Source organism: Ovis canadensis, chromosome 2, assembly GCF_042477335.2.
Source record: "Ovis canadensis isolate MfBH-ARS-UI-01 breed Bighorn chromosome 2, ARS-UI_OviCan_v2, whole genome shotgun sequence".
NCBI classification, from domain to species: Eukaryota; Metazoa; Chordata; class Mammalia; order Artiodactyla; family Bovidae; genus Ovis; species Ovis canadensis.
In genome coordinates, this window is record NC_091246.1 from 184,429,989 (window position 1) to 184,446,257 (window position 16,269).

Consider the following 16,269-nt stretch of genomic DNA (forward strand, 5'->3'; position numbering starts at 1 on the left):
AAAGAATTCAGCAAGAGGCAGAGTGATAGGTAAGAAATGATTTATTAGAATAGGGCACTTCTGAGGCTTACTAGTGGGTGGGTGAGAGGATGCTGTGCTCCGAGAACTTACTGGGCTACAGTTTTATAACCAAAGGAAAAGGGAGGGGGAGAAAAACAAATTTTTTGGTGTAGATGTCATGGTTCCATCGTCAGTTCCTCCTGCAGGTTGAGCCAGGAAGTTTTCTTGTCCATACATGGTCAAGCTAAGACCACAAATTATTGTTTTTTATGTGTGCAGAGAGCATTTCCTAGGCATCATTAACTTATAAGCCCACTGGGCAGGATGTGGGGCTCATGCCACCATTGTGTTATTGTTTGGGGCATGTTTTGTGCTTCATGGTTTTGCTGCTAAGCAAGCCTGCTTGGTTTTGTGGTTAAGCAAACCTACTTTGTTGAGTAATCGGTAATGTATAAGAGTTTCCCCTGTATAATATATATAGTCGTATATATATATATAGCAGACTATTGGGTCTTCATTGCTGCATGTGGGCTTTCTCTAGTAATGGCCAGTGAGGGCTACTCTGTTGCGGTACGCAAGCTTCTCATTGAAGTGGCTTCTCTTCTGGAGCCAGGCTTTATCTGTGAGGGCCTCAGGGTTGCAGCACATGGACTCAGTAGTTGCAGAGTGCAGGCTTAGTTTTTCTGAAGCATGTAGACTCTTCCTGGACTGGGGGTCAAACCCATGTCCCCTGCAGTGGCAGGAGAATTGTTATCCACTGTACCACCAGGGAAGTCCTGTATTTTTTTAGTTAACAATCCCCTAGTGGGTTTAACCATTTATTCACCTACTTTGTCCCTTTACTCTGTCCCTATCACATTGGGGTAAGAACAGGTTTCCACTCCATGTGGTCTCATTATATTCTCTATAATGGGTGTGATTATCTAATGATGACACATTGGAGCTGAGATGATGTTATATACATCATTTGAGCAATAAAAACTTAATAGGCTATGCCTTTTCAAGCAATTAACGTGTGTCTAAGGTAGGATAAGACAAGAAGAAAAGGCTGATTACTGTCCCCCATTCATAAAAAGAGCAAAATCTAAAAGTTGCAGGTTGAAAGTATCACCTTATTTGTGTGAGCAGGATTTACACAGAAGGCTAACCTGATTCCTAGCTGCCCATTTCCTTTGAGAGTTCTTTTTGTAGGTGCAACTTTGCCGAGTGGATTCCTGTTGAAATCCTGTTAAATCACTGTTCCTTCCACCTGAGGAAGACTGGCCTGCCTTCACTTTTGAAAGTGGGGAGGTCTTTTGTTGTAGCTTTGTAACCTACTGCTTGACTCAGCCTCGTCTTAGTTTTGGTTGGGCATGATGTGCAATTTTTGCTGAACTTGAAATTTTGCTATTCTTTGGTAACCAAATTCAATCCAAAAAATATGTTTGAGCATTCATCACATAGGAGGCACTGTGCTAGACAGTGGGGACATGGGGCACTTTGTATGTGTAGCTTTACTTGGAGACAGCCCTGAACTAACGTTACTAAGCAGAGGCAGGACACTGCATTGCCCTTCATGAGACACAGATAAAGCCAGCTGCAGAGTTAACAGGAACAGTGTTTCTCTCTTGGATATGCTGCAACTGTAATATAACAATCTCCTTAAAGTGTCTACTGCTTTTTTACTCATTGAGAAACTTTGTTTTATAAGTCTTATAGACCATCAGAAATTTTGTTACTTAAAATTTGTCAGTAAGATGAAATATTCCATTTTTGTGTCATTTACTTTAATACAAGTTGCCATGGCTTCCAGATGAGGGGCAGAGCTTCAAATAAGGGTTTAGGAACATGTCATGGCACTTGTCAACTCTAGTTCCCAAGGATACAGAACCCTAGGTCCATTTGGTAGTCCAGACCTTATGTTCAGGCCTTTATGGAGCCCTGCCTTGCTCCGAGCCTATCACAGGGTTGATTTATTGAAATTTCACCCTTTCCCCAGAATTTGTAATTTCCATATTTCCTCCGTGTGCAGGTATTTTTACAGTGATGGGTATTGTCAGACTGGTGACTGTCAGTTTATTGGTTTGCTCCTGGAAGTCTTAATGGTTTGGGGGCTAGGACAGAAATCTATTCTAAGTATAAAACACAAAAGGACAGAGAATCTGATTTTAACTGAGGATTCAGGATTGCTTCAAGAAGGCAGTTGAATTAATAATTTATTAGATGTTCTCACCTTTTAAACAGTTCAGTATTACAGATACGAGACCAAGTAAACTGAAGTGATTTTTCCACTTTGACAGTTCTCAATTTAGCATTAAATATATGTATATGTAATGCATTTACATACTATATACAGTAATATATACCTGTATCCTGTGTTTTCACTTCTAGTGGTTTTATATATAGATAGATAACTTCTCTTCAACACAGTAATACCTCTTCATGGAGAGTGGTCTTCAACACAGTAATACCTCTTCATGGAGAGTGGAGCTTGTGCTTAAAATTCCATGTAAGTTTTATTCAGTGTCTTGACCAGCGTTGTGCATATAGTAGGTGTTCAATAAATACTTTCCAAGACAAATATTGTATGATATGGCTTTTATGCAGAATCTTGTGAAAAATGATACAGTTGAACTTACAAAACAGAAACAGACTCACAGACTTAGAAAAGAAACTAATGGTTACCAAAGGGGAATGGTGGCAGGGGAGGAATGAATTGGGAGTTTGAGACTGACATATATACACTACTATATTTAAAACAGGTAGTCAGCAAGGACCTACTGAATAGCTCATGGAACTCTGCTCAGTATTCTAAAGCAAGTTAAATGTGAAACAAATTAGAAAAAGAATAGATGTATGTATATGCATAGCTAAATCACTTTGTGGTACACCTAAAACTAACACAACATTGTTAACCAGCTGAACTCCAGTATAAGGTAAAAATTTTAAAAAGTAATAAAACATTTAAAAGATAAACACTTTACACATGGAATCAAAGAAGTTTCACATCTTAGCTATTTCCTTGAGACCTTCCCCCAAGTTTGAAACCTAAGGTATTGTGGCATCCTCTTCCTCACATTTCTATCTCTGTATAAAGTACAAGTTACCCAGATAGTGAGGCGCTGCGCAGTTGAAGCCTGTCTAAATGTCAGTGGATAGATGTATTTGTCATAATGTGCGGTAAGTGCAAATAAGCCCCCTGTTAGTAGTATCACTAAGATAAAATCGATACACAGGAACTCGAAGAGGTGATAAGCTGTCAGATTGCTCTCTCAGGAAATACAGAATGTCACTTGTAGCTGAAAATGTGCAAAAGTAAATGCACAATTTCTCACTCCAACCTGATTTGTCTTTCAAACCTCTGTGTATTTACTTTTGTTCATTCATCACTTTGGTTGAAATAAACCTTTAATTAAAAACAGCTCAGGAAAACCACTGATGGCATTAATAGATCTCAATGCAGCAGCAGCGCAACAACAGTCTGAATTCACTGACTTGCCTTCCAGGCAGGCCTTGCCCTTTCTGTAGCGGCTGGTGGAGAAGCTGAAGTCCCTGGCTCTTAGTGGCTGCTGGGGGATCTATGTCCTTGATCTACCTATACCTAAAGTAACACTTTCCCTTGAAACTTGGCTATTCAAGGATTCATAAAACCACCAGAAGTAGGAAGTAATAAACCTTTTGAGTAACCAGAAAGGATTGGGTAAAAGCCCACATTCTGACCCCTTGCTCTTTCCTCATGGTTGTGCCCTAAAATTCATGCTTACCTGACACGTGGTTCTGAAAGCTCTCTGTTCTAGTGTTTTGTCCCTACTGAGTGTTAATATATTAGATTTTTGAGCTAGTGATCCTGTCCCCACCTTCGTCTGGACTTACTAGGTTGTTTGATGAAGCCTGATCACTTCAGTGATGTACACCTGGAACAGTTTTATGTTTTCCCACTGAAGGCAGGTGAAGGAACCAGGAGGGAGTCTGTCCCAATGTTTGCTGTAGCACTCATTGGTGTAATGCACTGTGTATGTGAAAAACAATGAAGATCCCCGGTCATGATCCTAAGCTTCTTTGGTTTTGATAATTTTTCCACAGTAAGATTCAATTCTGTTCAATAAGTATTAAAAAATAGTTGAAAAGGGAAAGTGTAAAAGATAATGTTTAAAGGGTTTTTTGCTACCTGAAAAATGAGGCTGACAAGTAGTTGAAAATATAACTACTGAGAATTCCTTGGCAGTTCAATGATTAGGACTTTGTGCTTTCACTGCACAGGGGATAGGTTCAATCCCTAGTTGGGGAACTAAGATCCCACAGGCTGTGAGACATGGCCAAATTTGAAAAAAAAAAAACAAGATGGGGCTTCCCTGGTGGCTCAACGGTAAGGAATCTGTCTGCCAGTGCAGAAAACATCGGTTTGATCCCTGGTCTGGAAAGATCCCACATGCTGTGGAGCACCAAAGCCCATGTGCTACGACTATCGAGCCTGTGCTCTAGAGCCCGGGAACTGCGATTACTGAAGCCCAAGTGCCCTAGAGCTCATGCTCAGCAACAAGAGAAGCCACTGCAATGAGAAGCCTGCACAGTGCAATGAGGAATAACCCCTGCTTCCCACAACTAGAGAAAAGCTCCCTCAGCAATGAAGACCCAGCACAGCCAAAAATAAAAAATTGCAAAAAAAAAAAAAATTGACAGACAAAAACTGCTATCTGTTGAACACCAACTCTGTGGTAGGCAGTGTTTTGGATTGTTGTTCAGTTGCTCAGTCACGTCCAGCTCTTTGTGACCCCACGGACTGCAGCACGATGGGCTTCCCTGTCCTTCACTGTCTCCTGGCGTTTGCTCAAACTCATGTCTGATGATGATGATGATGCCATTGAAACATTTCACCCTCTGTCATCCCCTTCTCCTGCCCTCAGTCTTTCCCAACATCAGGGTCTTCCAGTGGCTCGAGCTTCAGCTTCAGCATCAGCCCTTCAAATGAGTATTCAGGGCTGATTTCCTTTAGGATTGACTGATTTGATCTCCCTGCAATCCAAGGGACTCAAAGAGTCTTCTCCAGTGTTTTGGATACTTGACACTTAATCCTCACAGTCACTCCATGATTTGGGTGTCACTAGGAAAGACTTGACCAAAGCAGGCTCCATTGGCATACAAGTAACAGAAAAATCAAATTCAAGTAGATTAAATAAGAATATCACCTTGTGTGGAAGCAATCTATAGGGAAGTAGCTCCAGGAGTGATTAACTTGAGAGTCCACTGGCATTGTCCAGAACCCCATTTTCCCCATCTTTATGTTGTGCCATTCTCAGCAGGAAATTCTGTGTGTGGGTTCTCTTCCTGTGGTTGACAGTGAATAGTTGCTGTTTCAGGCCTCTTATCCAGACACCATCGTATCCAGCAGCAGAAGAGACAGCTCATCCTGGATCGTCATTTTTTAAGAAAAAGGGCAATTTCCTACATACCTCCCAGAAGAGTTCTCCTTACATGTTCCATGGTCAGAATTACAGCATGTGTCCATGCTGAGTGGATTTCAGTGTTTGAGTTAATGAGACCAAGTGTAAGAGTGTGTCTCCCTGAGACAAATCAGGCTGTGTGGAAGGGGTGTGTGTGCACACCTCAGATCGCTGGATACACATTCAACAATGTCTGTTCCCTCGGACCAGAGCAGGGACCTATCCCAAAGCCTGTGCTTGCCTCCCGTATTCCCGAAACTCACATGTACATAAATACTTCCTGTGTATGGCTCTTATGAAAAATGTGACTGGAGCAGATCCCAGTGTTTAAGAGATTTACACTTGTAATTACATTTGGGTTAGATAAGTATTAACATTTGTTCACTTTCTCTGAACATTGGCCAAATGGTGTGTGGAACAACTGTGGTATTGAAGAGTGCAACTTCCTGGAAACAAGACAACATAACTCCTCTTACTGGTTTTAACAGTCTCTTCTTACAGAACATCCCTCTCACTGTCTCCTTAGTGAGGAGTAGCTGTGGGCTCACGAGTTTGAGAAGGCAGACAGATTGAGGAGGCCCTTGAATTTCATTCAGGCCAAGGAATGCTTTTCTGTAAGGAACCTGGAGTCACTGAAGACTTTAGCCAGAAAAAGACATGCACATGTGCTGAGTCGCTTCAGTCGTGTCTGACTCTGTGTGACCCTATGGACTATAGACTGCCGGCCTCCTCTGTCCATGGGATTCTCTGCAAGAATACTGAAGTGGGTTGCCATTTCCTCCTCCAGGGGTTCTTCTCAACCCAGGGATCAAACCTGTGTCTCCTGCATTGGCAGGCAGATTTTTTACCATTGACCCACCTGGGAAGACCATGCTTGTTCTAGAATTTCATATAAATAGGATCCTTCAGCTTTCACTCAGCACTCTATATGTGAGACCCTTGCACAATGTTGTGTATATCAGCATTCATTTTTGGTGCTTAGTGTTACTTTTATGTTGTTGAATAGCATTCCACCTCTTTATTTTGTAAGTTGTTCCCTGCCTCTCCTCCTCTTTCCTTGGAAGCAGCTCCTTCCCTTTGTTCCCTTCAAAAGCATTTAGTGTGCTTTCTCCAATAAAAGCCAGAAAGATTTTTATTAGAGACAAGGATGTATAAAGTGTTTGGCTGTTTTCATGGAATAGAAGAGGGAAATGGCAACATAAAAACATACAAATTAATCTCAATAAATTAGGCTACCACTTAATTCTCCAGAGAAGAGCCAGTTCAGCCTTAAGTTAGAGTGGAGCCTGGGAACAAGCTCAGGGGAGTAGTAATGAAAGCTGGTGCTGAACGGGTGTCAGTGGAGCTTAGTGCATCATTAGACGGGGCAGAGGTGGAGGAAGGACCATGCTGAATAGTGTAGCCTGGATGGTGGTGGAGATGACTGGGTTGGGGGTGAGGAGGCAGGGTGAAAGGGTGGATTTGAACTCAAGTTCCTAGGAGAGGACTTCCCTGGTACAGTGGTACAATGAATAAGAATTCACCTGCTAATGCAGGGGACGTGAATTCAATCCCTGGTCCAGGAAGATCCCACATGCCATGGAGCAGCTGAGCCTGTGCGCCACAACCACTGAACCTGAGTTCTAGAGCCAGTGGGCTGCAACTATGGAAGCCCATGTGCCGTGGGCCTAGAGCCCATGCTCCGCAGCAAGAGAAGCAACCACAATGAGAAGCCTGCACACCGCAACTAGAGAAAGCCTATGTGCAGCAACGAAGACCCAGCACAGCCAAAATTAAATATAAGGAATTTTTTTTAAAAAGTTCCCAGAAGAGGTAAGAGCTAATAGGATGGGAAGAAAGAGGGGGCAGGTTAAGCCTGGAGAAGAATGATGGCTGGGTCCTCTTCTTGAAAAGCAACAAAGCAGGAGAGGATGAGTGACATATTCCCGAGTGCGGATGGTGCAGCCTCAGCTCCAATGCCTGTCGTCAGCATGACACGGCTCCTTAAGAGATTTTTTTGTTCTATCTATTCTGAACAGGTAAAGTTGATAAAAGCTCCCACTTCGTGTTCAAGGAGGTTGGATTTAAGTGCAGCGCATGTACAGGAGGCCTCTCCCAACTGCCCAGGGCTAGATAGTAGAGATCACTTTCCCCAGAGTCAGTCTGTAGCCTGTCTGTCATGTGGTGGCAGATGGCAGCAAGCCCTAAGTTAAGAACCACACCATGATGTGTTATCAAGAAACACTAGGCACACATTCTTTGATCAGATCAACCAGGGATGGAATTACCTGGCTCTACCAATTGTGATTAACATTGGCTGCAAAGATTGGCAAGATGAACCTGGGACATGCCAGACTTTGAATTCAGGAGCCCTTCTGGTTTGTAATCATTATCAGAATTGTATCTGCAGCACAAAAGGGGCTCCTAGCAGACCAAATGGGCTTCACAATGAATGTGATGCTGCAAGTGTACAGTTTGCTCCAGCCAGAGTGCTTCTGTACTTCTTGAATGCATGCCAGTTGGTGATACAGGGAGGCAGTGATGCTGTGATGTTTTCACTTGACCCCAGGTTGTGTTCTGGAGGGTTGAAGTTGCCAGAAATCTGGCTATGTCTGAAAAGGGATGTATATTTTTTAAAACCCTAGCAAGTATCCTCAGTATGGGCAGTTAACAAGTTCAAATATACACATTAAAAATTTCATAAGTATATTTTTGACTTTCTAGGCAGAGGATACCAGTCTAAGACTGCTCTGCTCATTCACATTGTAGAGACTTCCTTATCTGATATTATGGATTTTATCATTGATACTTCTAGGAAAAACTGTCATTTCCCACCTCCCTTACCCATAACCCATGGATCTTAGGATTTTTGTCATTTCCTTCTGAAAGGAATGGCCCCACTCTAGTATTCTTGCCTGGAGAATCCATGGACAGAGGAGCCTGGTGGGCTACATACAGTTAACAGGGTCGCAAAGGATCAGACATGACTGCGTGACTAACACTTTCACTGTCTTGTTACCGGTGCCTCTACTTCTGTGGGTGCTGTAGCCATTAACCTAAAAAAGAATAAAGGATACGTTTAGAAGGCTATCTTTCTGGAAGATGTCTGTACTCAACGACACGAGTTTCTCTAAATGTTTAGAATTCAACTCCTAAAATTCTATCAGTGCCCAGAGAATGGGGAGAACTAAAAACTGGAGGCTGTAAGAGTGTCTACAGCAGCGTCTGCCTCCCTTCTCGCTCCTACTGCCGTTCTGGTTGTTGTTGTTGTTGTTGTTGTTTCCCCATATGTAAACTCCCTCTGCCTGGAGGCAGATGGGCCCCCCGCTGAGCGCCTGGAAATGTGCTCCAGGCCTCTGAGAACTTGTCCTCTGACAGATGGTGGCAAATTAAACTGGCAATTGAAAAAAGATCGTTTCCAGGCCCTCTGCTGGGGAAGTGATTCCAGAGGGGGAGAGGCAGGGAGGACAAATACCTAAAAGTGGCCAAAAAACATTTGGTGCTCGGCGGCATCTATTTGGCCAATAAGCACTTCCTGAATGCCTATGTAGGAGGAGCTGCTCCAAGCACTAGAGGAAAACATAGAAATCACAAAGACCGAATTCTGTCCTTTATCTAGTAAGACTGACAGCACCTGGAGGGGTGCAGGGACAACTCTAGGAATGAAGGCTTCTCTAAGGGTGAACGGAAAACTGTAGCCACCCTACAATAAAGTGGTAATGTGTATTGATGGATAGCTCTTGATGGATACACAAAGAGGAAGGGAGAAACAAAATTCCAAATTCCAGGGTTGGAGATGACACTTGGCAATCTCAATTTAAAGGTTGGGAGGGACTTCCCCGGTGGTCCAATGGCTAAGACACTGTCCTCCCAATGCAACGGGCCCTGGGTTCTATTCCTGGTCAAGGAACTAGATCCTGCATGCTGCAACTAAGACCCAGCACAACCAAAAAAAAAAAAAAAAAGTGGAGAAACCAAAGCCTCTTTTCAGCAACATGGAGTGGTTTGTTCAAGGTCAAAGTCACTCAGTTATCTGGTACTCAGTGATTACAACTACTACTACTACTACTACTACTAATGGTAGTACTCATACCATAAATAATAGTACTAATAATGCTATGAATGGGAGTGGTAATAATAGTACTAACAGTGATACTAATAGCTAAGATTATAGAGCACTCTACTGTGTACCAGCCACTATCCTAGGTGCTTTGGGTGTATTATCTAAGTGAATACCCACAGCTGGTTATGTTGCTTTTCACCTCCATTTCACAGATGGAAAAACTGAGGCAGAAGAGTACAAGCAGCTTGCCCAAAGTCATAGAACCAGAAAGTGGTGGAAATGAGATCTGCCCCAGGCAGCTGGGCTGCACAAAGTGTATTCTTCATTTCTGAGCCACAGGGCCCCTCAGTCTGTTAGGGGAAGCACACTGATTGAAACCTCCCACCCTGGCCAGGCACCATAGTAACCATTTGCAGGAGATGTTTTATGACTGGAGATCCTGATAAGGAATACGGAACTAATAAGCCACCACCACCAGGAAGAGTATGGGAAAGGTCGAAAGGAGACACCACATGTCCGTCCACTTCCCAGAATCCCTCTGGCTAGCATCCATCTTGGCTGAGCGATGCATGCACCATGAAAGACTCTGAATTCAAGTGATTGGCCAAAGACCACCCGGAAACTAATCCCATCACCATAAAACCCGAGACTGCAAGCCACGCAGCAGAGCAGTTCTCCTGGGTTCCCTTACCCTAATGCTCTCCACCCGGGTGCCCTTTCCCAATAAAATCTCTTGCTTTGTCAGCACATGTGTCTCCTCAGACAATTCATTTCCGATTGTTAGACAAGAGCCCAGTTTCGGGCCCTGGAAGGGATCCCCCTTCCTGCCACAAGTCCAGTGTTCCTCATCCAGGGCTTCTCATCCAGTGCTCCTAGTCCTTGAACTAGGCATGTAAGGCACTGAGAAGTCATTGAGCCAGGGAGTGACTTGGCAAAAGAGATATTGAGAGTTGGTTTGTGTGGTTTCAGTGGTCTGGGTGGAGTAGGGAAGAAATGGAGAAGGGAAACCGAGTAAAAGACTGTCTAGATATAGTTGAACATCTGGGCCACAGCAGGGATAGAGGATTGCACTGGACAAGAATGATGTTAGCCTTCACTCAACTCACAGTAAGAATTAGCCAGACCACTGGCTTATCCTCTTCAAAAACAAAACTCTGACCTGTAGAAGGAGGGAATGGAGAGAAGGTGAAGGACCAAAAAGGGGAGAAGTAGTACAGTACAGAGAAGGGGCAGAGAGCTAAAGTAGCAATGGAGCGGATATTGATGGCATCCCCCCTATTTCTTACTAATAAAAGATCCTGGTTTTGAGGGGATGGTTTAATTTACTTTACATAATACCTGTGGCCATTTCTCATTGCATGAGGGTAAGAAAGAACAGAATGAGAAAGATGTGATCTCCTAGTGCAGGTGTCCCCTACCTCCAGGGTCTAATGCCTGAAGAGCTGAGGAGGAGCTGATGTAATAATAATAATAGAAATAAAGTGCACAATAGATGTAATGCACTTGAATCATCCTGAAAGCAAACCACTCCCCACCCCGAGTCCATAGAAAAACTGTCTTCCATGAAACCAGTTCCTGCTGCCCAAAAGTTTGGAGTGTAGACTGCCTGTCAGGGTTGCCCACTTTGGGCCAGGATGTCCCAGTCTTTATACCCTTTATCTGTCAGTTACTGGGTGAGGGTCTCCAGGCAAAGGCAATGCCTGGGACGAGGAAGCCCTACAGACCTCCCAACAAGGGTCGGGGGAGGGATAACAAGTCCTTCCCCGAGGGCGTCTCCAATCACTGAAAACCAGCTGGTGGTTGCCTGGAAGTGAGGTAGCCCCAGGCAGCTGGGCTCCAGAGTGTGTGCTCTTCCTTTCCTAACATGATGTTTATTCCATTAAGGTCTATGCCCACGAGGGGAGTAGGCCCCAACCTTTTGGGCACCCAGGACTGGTTTCATGGAAGACAGTTTTTCTATGGACTAGGGGTGGGGGGTGGTTTGCTTTCAGGATGATTCAAGTGCATTACATCTATTGTGCACTTTATTTCTATTATTATTACATCAGCTCATCCTCAGATCATCAGGAATTAGGTCCTGGAGGTAGGGGACACCTGCGCTAGGAGATCACATCTTTCTCATTCTGTTCTTTCTTACCCTCATGCAATGAGAAATGGCCACAGGTACTCTGGGAGATGGTAATGGACAGGGAGGCCTGGCGTGCTGCGATTCATGGGGTTGCCGAGTTGGACACGACTGAGCGACTGAACTGAACTGAACTGATTATGTAAAGTAAATTAAACCATCCCCTCAAAACCAGGATCTATAAGTAAGAAATAGGGGGGATGCCATCAATATCCGCTCCATTTCTACTTTTGCTCTCTGCCCCTTCTCTTTACTGTACTACTTCTCCCCTTTTTGGTCCTTCACTTCTCTCCATTCCCTCCTTCTACAGGTCAGAGTTTTGTTTTCAAAGAGGATAAGCCACTGGATTGGCAGCTGAGACTGATTTGGGCAGTACAGAAATTCAGCTCTCCATCTACCCAGTCCTGCCTCTGCCCCCTCCCAGACCTTGCCCACTAAACTTCAGAGGCACTTCCCAGGGAACACAGGGACCCTCAGAGAAGCCTCTGACTGCCTTGTCTGCCTCCACTGTGGCCTGACTGCTGTGATGGGGGGGTAGATGTCTCCTTCCTGCATCACCATGCACTTTCTCCCCCAAACCGTTTACATCATGGAAGATAATTGGAGAAAACCTGCTTTTCAGGTGGGCAGAGGTGTAGCACCTCCCTTGCTAGAACCTTCAGACAGGCCTGGGCAGTATGGTTTAACTCACTGTTGATCACAGATATTATATATTATATCGAGTATAGAATCGCTCAGAATTTTTTGATTAGAACTAATTTTTTGTCTGTGTGCAGTACTCAGACTCCCCCAGGCGAACTCAGAGGTCTGGCAGCTCAGGATCTACGGATAGATCATCAGACTGTGTGTGTGTGTGTGTGTGTGTGTGTGTGCGTGTGCGTGTGCGTGAACCACAAATAACCACAGAGCACAGGCAGGAGGGTCTCTCTGCCACAGACTCTGCTCTGGGCTGGCATCTGCTTGCAGCTGGCCAGTCTTGGTCATCTTCCTGTGCATGACGTGGCAGCAGTTGCCCCTCAGCACCTGAGTCCACCTCACCGCAGATTTAGTTGCACCAGTTCATGATTTCTGAATACCGATTCCCAATCCCAAATCCCAGGAGGGAGAGAATCTGGCTGCCTTCCTTGAGTGACATGGCCATCCCGGTTCAACATCTGTGGCCGGGGTCTGGGGGCGGGGGGTGCAGAGTCTCAGAGGAAGGGGCTGAGGTGAGCTGGGGAGAGGGCCCCTTCCACCCCCCTGCAGAATGATTAACTATATATAATGTGTGAATCTGTCCTTGGAGGGTTGAACGAGGGATGACTAGATTTCTCAAGATATTTACAACTCTCAGAGATGAATGCCCATGATAAAGAGAAGCAGAATTATATGTCAGGAGGGACAGAATAGACAATGAACAGCTTTTTGATTTATAGGTGTCCCCACTTACCCATGAGGGGATACCTTCCAAGACCCCCATTGGATGCCTAAAACTGCAGATAGCAAGTTCTGAAATCTAATATGATGTTTTTCCTGTACATGCATGAAAGTTAAAGTGTTAGTTGCTCAGTCATGTCTGACTCTTTGGAACTCCATGGAATGTAGCCCCAGGCTCCTCTGTCCATGGAATTCTCCAAGCAAGAACACAGGAGTGGGTAGCCATCCCTTCTCCAGGGGATTTTCCCAACCCAGGGATGAAATTCAGGTCTCTTGTATTGCAGGCAGATTCTTTACTGTCTGAGTCACCAGAGAAGCCCTATACCTGTAATAAAGATTAATTTATAAATTAGACACAGTAAGAGATTAACAACAATAAGTACTAATAAAATACAATTACATAACAATATACTGCAATAGATAGCATATTAAAAAGCAGAGACATTACTTTGCCAACAAAGGTCCATCTAATTAAGGCTATGGTTTTTCCAGTGGTCATGTATGGATGTGAGAGTTCGACTGTGAAGAAGGCTGAGAGCGGAAGAATTGATGCTTTTGAACTGTGCTGTTGGAGAAGACTCTTGAGAGTCCCTTGGACTGCAAGGAGATCCAACAAGTCCATCTTAAAGGAGATCAGTCCTGGGTGTTCATTGGAAGGACTGTTGCTGAAGCTGAAACTCCAATACTTTGGCCACCTCATGCGAAGAGCTGACTCATTGGAAAAGACTCTGATGCTGGGAGGGATTGGGGACAGGAGGAGAAGGGGACGACAGAGGATGAGATGGCTGGATGGCATCACCAACTTGATGGACATGAGTTTGAGTGAACTCCAGAAGTTGGTGATGGACAGGGAGGCCTGGCGTGCTGCGATTCATGGGGTTTCAAAGAGTCGGACACGACTGAGCGGCTGAACTGATACTGCAATAAAAGTTAAATGAATGTAATCTCTCTCAAAATATCTTACTGTACAAATTGAATGCCTCTTCCATCTTAACGAGGTGCTTAACTGCGTGTGGCAGCTCTAACTTCTGCAGTTCGAGGTGCGACAGCAAAACGAGCACGGATTCCTTCTTCCTTTCTCACAGTTTCACAGACAGATTTATTCTTCCTGTGCTCTTAGCAATCTCTGCATATGATTTTTCCCACTTCCCTCATTAAGTAGAAAACTTTCCCCTTTTCACTTAAAGAGAACATTTCAGTTCAGTTCAGTTCAGTCGCTCAGTCGTATCCAACTCTTTGCGACCCCATGAATCGCAGCACGCCAGGCCTCCCTGTCCATCACCAACTCCCGGAGTTCACTCAGACTCACGTCCATCGAGTCAGTGATGCCATTCAGCCATCTCATCCTCTGTAGTCCCCTTCTCCTCCTGCCCCAATCCCTCCCAGCATCAGAGTCTTTTCCAATGAGTCAACACTTCGCATGAGGTGGCCAAAGTACTGGAGTTTCAGCTTTAGAATCATTCCCTCCAAAGAAATCCCAGGGCTGATCTTCAGAATGGACTGGTTGGATCTTCTTGCAGTCCAAGGGACTCTCAAGAGTCTTCTCCAACACTTCAGTCTTTGGAATATCCACCCGAATCGCCAGCATCACCACTGTTGCATTTTGGGGCCATTACTAAATAAAAGTGACTTGAACTCAAGCCCCAGGATATCACAGCTGTTGATCTGATAGCCAGCCTGCTACAAAGTAACCAACGGGCAGACGTGCTGAACCTAGAGCTGATCCGCTTATGGGCGGGATTTAAAACTTGGCGAGATTTCAACACGCTGCTCAGTGGTGCGTGATTTAAAACGAAGTTCAGTTCAGGTCAGTCGCTCAGTCGTGTCCAGCTCTTTGCGACCCCATGAATCGCAGCACACCAGGCCTCCCTCTCCATCACCAACTCCTGGAGTTCACTGAAACTCACGTCCATCGAGTTGGTGATGCCATCCAGCCATCTCATCCTCGGTCGTCCTGCCCCTAATCCCTCCCAGCATCAGAGTCTTTTCCAATGAGTCAACTCTTTGCATGAGGGGGCCAAAGTATTGGAGTTTCAGCTTCAACATCATTCCTTCCAAAGAACACCCAGGGCTGATCTTCAGAATGGACTGGTTGGATCTCCTTGCAGTCCAAGGGACTCTCAAGAGTCTTCTCCAACACCACAGTTCAAAAGCATCAATTCTTCCGCGCTCAGCTTTCTTCACAGGCAAACTCTCACAGCGATACATGACCACTGGAGAAACCATAGCCTTGGCTAGATGGACCTTTGTTGACAAAGTAATGTCTCTGCTTTTCAATATGCTAACTATATTGGTCATAACTTTCCTTCCAAGGAGGAAGCGTCTTTTAATTTCATGGCTGCAGTCACCATCTGCCGTGATTTTGGAGCCCCAAAAATAAAGTCTGACAGTGTTTCCACTGTTTCCCTATCTATTTCCCATGAAGTGATGGGACCGGATGCCATGATCTTAGTTTTCTGAATGTGGAGCTTTAAGCCAACTTTTTCACTCTGCTCTTTCACTTTCATCAAGAGGCTTTTTAGTTCCTCTTCACTTTCTGCCATAAGGGTGGTGTCATCTGCATATCTGAGGTTATAGATATTTCTCCCGGCAATCTTGATTCCAGCTTGTGCTTCTTCCAGCCCAGCATTTCTCATGATGTACTCTGCATTAAGTTAAATAAGCAGGGTGACAATATACAGCCTTGACGTACTCGTTTTCCTATTTGGAACCAGTCTGTTGTTCAATGTCCAGTTCTAGTTGTTGCTTCCTGACTTGCATATAGGTTTCTCAAGAGACAGGTCAGGCGGTCTGGTGTTTCCATCTTCTGAAGAATTTTCCACAGTTTATTGTGATCCCCACAGTCAAAGGTTTTGGCATAGTCAAAACAGCAGAAGTAGATGGTTTTCTGGAACTCTCTTGCTTTTTCAATGATCCAGTGGATGTTGGCAATTTGATCTCTGGTTCTCTGCTTTTTCCAAAACCAGCTTGAACATCTGGAAGTTCACAGTTCACGTATTGCTGAAGCCTGACTTGGAGAATTTTGAGCATTACTTTACTAGCATGTGCGATGAGTGCAATTGTGATTTAAAATGTAAGGATTGTTTATTTCTGGATTTGCTATTTAATATTTCCTGTTCATAGTTGACCATGGGTAATGGAAACCTGCAAGAGCCAAGCTTCAGGTAAGGGGATGGCTGTCATTGTAAACTGGACAAAGGAGGCCGGGAGACAGACTCTGTTTGGTGCTTCTGATTGGCTCTGAGAATAGCTGTATGTGGCGTTAG